Here is a 6,910-nt window from a genome sequence, read left to right on the forward strand (position 1 = left end):
AATCGCAACTTCAGGAGGGATAGCAAAATATGTCATGTCATTTTATTTATTGTACGTGTATATCTACATCTGCATCCATATTCGCAATTGTACCAATTGTTAGGGCTTTTCCCCTTTCCATTAGCGTATGGAGCGGGGGAAGAATTATTGTATTGTATTGTATTGTATGTTAACCGGTGGCGTAGAAACGACGGAGAGGCTCCGTCCCCGCCGCAGCCGCAGTGGTCCACAACCCCACGACGACTACCTCAGTCCACTTCACCCTTCCGCCGCCCCACACCGAACCCAGGGTTAGTGTGCGGTTCGACCCCTGGTGGACCCCCCCCCCCCCCCCAGGGAACGTCTCACACCAAACCAGTGTAACGCCTATGTTTGCGAGGTAGAGTAATGGTGGTGTACGCGTAAATGGAGAACTTGTTGCGCAGCAATCGCCGACATGGTATAGCTGAGGCGGAATAAGGGAAACAAGCCCGCATTCGCCGAGGCATATGGTTCAAATGTCTCTGAGCACTATGGGATTTAACCACTGAGGCCATCAGTCCCCTAGAACTTAGAACTACTTAAACCTAACTAACCTAAGGACATCACACACATCCATGCCCGAGGCAGGATTCGAACCTGCGACCGTAGCGGTCGCGCGGTTCCAGACTGAAGCGCCTAGAACTGCTCGGCCACACCGGCCGGCCCGAGGCAGATGAAAACCGCCTAAAACCCTCCACAGACCTTGACACAAGTCCGAAGGGCGGATAGGTGCCGGGGAGCAGACGCTCCTTCCCACTTCGGTAAGCCGTGAGTTAGACCGCTCGGCTAACCGGGCGGGCGAAGAATGATGACTTAGACGCCTCTGTAATTGGTCTAATCTAGTCTTCGCGATCGTTACGAGAGCGACATGAAGGGACTGTAGTAAATTCCTAGAATCGTTACCTATAGCTCTGTAAACTTACTAAACTGGTTTTCACGGGATGGCTTTCTTTTATCTTCAAACACTTGCCGGTTCAGGTTTTTCAAGTTCTCAGTGACTATCTGCCATGGGTCAAACAAACTTCGCAACCATTTGTACTGCCCTTCTTTGTATACAAAAATATTGAACCACCGCGAGAAATGCGTGCTTGAACGTAAATGCAGATGCTAGCCAAGCCTGCAGGCTGCGCTGTTGTGTTGGACTGCGAACAGCAACTGTGCAGTGTCCCCGATACGTTACAAGCCTCAGTAGCGGTCAGGACCGTACTCTGTGTAATTATGAGAGCATTATGTCGGAGATAAGTGAATTCGAACGTGGGCGAATCGTTGGCGCTTGACTGGTGGGGGCTTCCGTAACCAAGGGAGCCGAAGTGTTTCGTGTTTCGAGAGGCACCGCATATAGGGAAAGCTTTTTACACCATCTATGCTGACGAATGTGTATGTGTGTTGATTGACAGTGTAAAACGATAATTGAAAAGGAGTGTGGCGCAAAATACGAGGCCGGCAGCTGCAAATGTCACTACAGAACTGAATGTCCACTCTCACGATTGTCACTCTCACGAACCTTGTCACGAAGGCCACTCCATCAGCAGAGAATTGCAGAGGGTGCCGGAATCCCAAAACCGTTCACCAGTGATGCAAATGCCCCTAACAGAAAAACGTGGTGCTGAAGACATAAAACCTGGACTACAGAGCTTTTGGTCGGATGGGTTTTGTTTCACACTGTTCAGAATGAAATATAGCGGGGAAACTTCCTGGCAGATTAAAACCGTGTGCCGGACCGAGACTCGAACTCGGGACCTTTGCCTTTCACGGGCAAGTGCTCTACCAACTGAGCTACCCAAGCACGACTCAAGACCCGTCGTCACAGCTTTAAAATTCCGCCAGCACCTCGTCTCCTACCTTCCAAATTTCACAGGAGCTCACCTGCATACCTTGCAGAACCAGCACTCCTGGAAGAAAGGATATTGCGGAGACATGGCTTAACAACAGCATGGGGCATGTGAGCTTCTGTGAAGTTTGGAAGGTAGGAGACGAGCTGCTGGCGGAATTAAATCGATGACGACGGGTCGTGAGTCGTGCTTGGATAGCTCAGTTGGTAGAGGACTTGCCTGCGAAAGGCAAAGGTCCCGAGTTCGAGTCTCGGTTCGGCACACAGTTTTAATCTGCCAGGAAGTTTCATATCAGCGCACACTCCGCTGCAGAGTGAAAATCTCATTCTGGAAACATGGCGGGGGTTCGGTGATGTTCTGGCCAGCCATCTCGTTGTATTCCATGGGATCCATAGTTAGTCTGCAAGGTCACGTTAATATGACAATTCCCCATTACACCGTACAATGGCTCCCAACATGTTTCCCTGGGACTCATCTGAAATTACGTCTATATTTGTTGATGAGTCTACATACAAGATAACATGTTACATCCTCCCTATCAACAAATTCTTATTCAGACACAAATACCGCTGGGTTTCCCCTACTTCCCTACTTTCGGTATATACAGTATACCGGGAAGAATACATTACACTTACGTAACAAAAGTCATGGGATAGCGACATGAACGTATACAGATGACGTTAGTATACAGGGTATAAAAGGGCCGTGTATTGGCGGGGCTGTTATTTGTACTCAGGTGATTCGTGTGAAAAGGTTTCCGACGTGGTTGTGGCCGGACGACGGGAATTAACAGACTTTGAGCGCGGAATTGTAGTTGGAGCAAGACGCAAGGGACATTCCATTTTGGAAATCGTTAGGGGTTTCAATATTCCGAGATCTACAGTGTCGAGAGTGCCAGAGAATACCAAATTTCAGGCATTATCTGTCACCACGATTAGCGCAGTGACAACGACCTTCAGCTACCGACCGACAGCAGCGGCGTATGAGTAGAGCTTCACTGCTAGCAGACAAGCAATGCTGCTTGAGACAACCCGCGAAAATCAATGTGGGATTTGCAACGAATATATCTGTGAGGACAGTGCGGTGAAATTTGGCGTTAATGAACTACGGCAGCAAACAACCGAGGTGAGTGCTTTGCTAACAGCGCCGCTTCTGTGCTCGTGACCTTGTCGCCTGGACCCTAGAAAACCGTGGCCTGGTCAGATGTGCTGGTAAGAGGTGACTGTAGGGTTCGAGTGTGTTGCACATCCCCCGAAGCCGTGGACCCAAGTTGTCAACAAATCACTGTGCAAGCTGATGGTACTCCGTAATGAGCTGTGTTTACATGGAATGGACTGGGTCCACTGGTCCAACTGAACCGATCATAGACTGAAAATGGCTATGTTCGGCTACGTGGAGACTATTTGCAATCATTCATGGGCTTCATGTTCCCAAATAACGAGGGAATTTTCATGGATGACGGAGCGCCACAGCCGGCCGGTGTTGCCGTGCGGTTCTAGGCGCTTCAGTCTGGAACCGCGTGACCGCTACGATCGCAGGTTCGAATCCTGCCTCGGGCATGGATGTGTGTGATGTCCTTAGGTTAGTTAGGTTTAAGTAGTTCTAAGTTCTAGGGGATTGATGACCACAGATGTTAAGTCCCATAGTGCTCAGAGCCATTTGAACCATTTTTGGAGCGCCACGTCAGAACATTCTCCAGTTCGAGCCAATGATTTGCCCCCCCCCCCCCTTCCCCAAGGTCGCCCGACATGAATCTTATCGAACAATTATGAATCACAATTCAGAGCTCAGCTCGTGCAGAAAGTCCTGCAGCGATAACACTTTAGCAAATACGTACTGTTATAGAGACAGTATGGCTCAATACTTCTGCAGAGGAACTTCCCATGACTTGCTGACTCCGCGTAACATCGAGTTACTGCACTGCGCCGGGCAAAAGGTGGTCCAACTCTATATTAGCAGGTACCCCGTGACTTTTGTCACCTCATTGTATTAATTTGTAGGTTATTTGTGGGTACACACGGTACGAACTTCGTCACACAGAGCTGTCACCTCTGCGTGCAACAACGGGTCTAATCGACCTGGGCATCAAGTTGAACTGAGCCAGTGTGGCAGATGCGGGTACGTCGTTACGTCGTGGTACATCTCTATGCGAAAGTACATCAGTCGTAGTGGCTGGCGAGTGATAGTGTGCGTGTCTCTGGCAACTGATGTCCACATAATTTCAGTCAGTGAGAGATCTGGAGAGTGTGCTGGCCATGGCGTTGATTATTTCTTCTTGCACATTCACATACTTGGCTAGAAAAACGGGCATTCAACTCGTAATCCATACATATTAGAAGAATGGTCACAGACATATATGTAAGTATGTTTGCATATACGTACGTTCCACATCTCTTCCGAAACCACTGGACTGATTTCCGCCAAACTTAACACACAACCACTTTCTGTCTGGAGAGAATCTCTGTGGGCGTATGAACTATGTACCTATCATACGGGCGGAGATGGGGGTGAAAAAGTAGTAGAGCTCACAAAGCTCGAATCCGCAGACTTTAGTAATGCAATATTTGAGAATGAGAGCACTTACTGACTTCCAACAAACTTTACCCATAATTTCAGACCTTTATGAAACTTTTTCTCGCTGAAAACCCCACAAAGCGACGAAAGGAAAAAAGTTTATCGATTAATACTAGGGCTCTTGATAAAATGTAGATACATCGATATTTTTCCAAAAAATGTCATTGCATAACAGCGATATATTTTACTCCGATATATCGAAATAAAAATGGCAATATCGAGTGCCAAAATTTTTATTTTATATTATATTTTTCACAATTTTCGATAAATATTTGAAGTTATTCTTTTAAAATTGTAGTAGAACATGATTTTACTTTCATTGTGTGAAGGAGTTTTACTATTTTTTGAGATTTTATCACATCCAATCTTTCACTTTGTCACTTTTACTGCGTGCAGCAAGTGTATGTGGCACACAAGAAGAAGGAGGCCGATTACTCTGGGGTAGTGGGGCGAGAGTGGGGGATGGTGGTGTGAATGGTATAACAAGATTTCCATGTAGCGTTAAAAAACAATTTTTAAAGCAACTAGTGTTGTATTTCTTCACATCGGCATTCTTCAAAAACAGTTGTTGAAAATGATGAACAAAAATCTAAATGACTTTTGCGCTGGGCGTAGACGTATGAGGGGGAAATGCTAACATAATCGCTGTTCGACGCTACCAACAGAAATTGCAAAGTTTAGCTTCATCATGAAATTTAGACACTACACTTGCTAGGTCCCTGGCGTTGGCAGAAATGAAAACATAGGGAAGTCGACATGAAGTGTTCCGGACAAATCCGATACGTGACGAAACCGAACGACGGACCCATCAGACGCCTATTTGTGCCATGTACATACAGCTACCATTGTCAGCAAAGTGGTTATCGCCAAGCGTGAACGTGCATCGTTTTCCTTTCAGTTCTTGCTCTAAGAGGGACAGGCAGGCTGCTAGCTTGTTGATGTACAAAATATCTAATAATAAATCTATACTTAAATATACAGCTATAAATCTAAGTCTGACAGTATATTTACAATGTGCAGCTGATATTTATATAGGCAGGTACATCTACATCTACATAGATACTCCGTACGGTACGTGGCGGAGGGTGCCCTGTACCAGTACTAGTCGTTTCCTACCCTGTTCTACTTGCAAACAGAGCGAGGGAAAAACGACTATCAATGTTCCCCCGTATGAGTTCTACCTTCTCGTACCTTATCTTCGTCGTTCTTACGCGCAATGTATATTGGTGCCAGTAGGATCGCTCGGCATTCAGCTTCAAATGCCGGTTCTCTACATTTTCTCAGTAGTTTTTCTCGAAAAGAACGTCGCCTTCCCTCCAGGGATTCCCGTTTGAGTTCCCAAAGCATCTCCGTAACACTTACGTGTTGTTCGAATCTACCGGATACAAATCTAGCATCCCACTTCTAAAATTTTTCGATATTTTTCCGTTGACTCTTTTTATCAATATATCGAAGGTCAATAGTATATTTCTTTAAATATTGACATCTCTGATATTTTTAAAATTATCAAATGTCCTAGTTAGCACATTTCCGCTGTTCATGCAGTAAAACTCCTGTATGAGGAATGACGTTTTAATTTATTACCTCTTTACTACTAACTACATTCAAGTCACATTTAACAGAAAGTATCCGTATATACCACTGAAACGTTCCTGCAAAATTATACCACTGTATAACACGTAGTTCAGGATACTTGACGTAATAAACACTGAGATGCGTGAAGGACTGCCACATCATGCATGATGTTTTAATATATTACTTCTTTACTACTAACTCTATTAGCAACAGAGTTTGCTTATAGTTTCAAAATATACCACTGAATGTACCTGCAAAATTATATCATTGCACGAGACATTGTTTGAGCGATACGAAGTCATAGAAATTAGGATGTATGGAAACAGAACTACAGGACGAAATTCGCTAGAGGTGCAGGGAAATACGTTTACAAATATGTGCGAAATATATGTGAAATAAATGTGACATGCTCGTACTGTCGCAGAGCCTTGGATAAGTATCTGCTCCTAAACCTATCGATCGATTTCAATCAAACTTGGTACACATTTCACTATCTGAAAAGAAATACTGTGGGGATACGAACCAGAAACTTCCTATCGTGATGTAAGTGATAACGAGAAGACAGAAGAACGGAGGAAGCGATGAACAGACAGACAGGGGGATGGAGGACATGGAAACGGATATTAGGAAGGAGGACATGGATAGAGGAAGGTGAAAGGAGAAGATGGACAGAGAGGGGGGAGGTGAAGATTGACAGAGGAACGAAAAGGGTGGAGAGGGACAGAGACAGGGAGAGGGGGAGATAGTCTGTTGAGAGGAGGGAGGAGGAATGGACAGAGAGAGGGGGAGTAGGGGATGGATAGACTGAGGGGAAAGAGGAGATAAAGGGAGTGAGGAAGAGATAGAGGGACTGGAGGTGATAGAAGGGGGATGAGGATATGAACAGATGGAGAACGACCAGATGGACA

General features: G+C 45.6%; 1 non-coding gene across 1 annotated transcript; it reads right to left on the minus strand.

Annotated features, from left to right (window-relative positions):
• Positions 1-1,733: 1,733 nt before the first annotated feature.
• On the minus strand, positions 1,734-1,808 carry Trnas-uga (transfer RNA serine (anticodon UGA)). The gene has a single exon. It is a non-coding gene; the product is annotated as a tRNA-Ser (tRNA).
• Between the last annotated feature and the right edge of the window lie 5,102 nt (positions 1,809-6,910).

This window comes from Schistocerca serialis, chromosome 5, assembly GCF_023864345.2.
Source record: "Schistocerca serialis cubense isolate TAMUIC-IGC-003099 chromosome 5, iqSchSeri2.2, whole genome shotgun sequence".
Lineage (NCBI taxonomy): Eukaryota > Metazoa > Arthropoda > Insecta > Orthoptera > Acrididae > Schistocerca > Schistocerca serialis.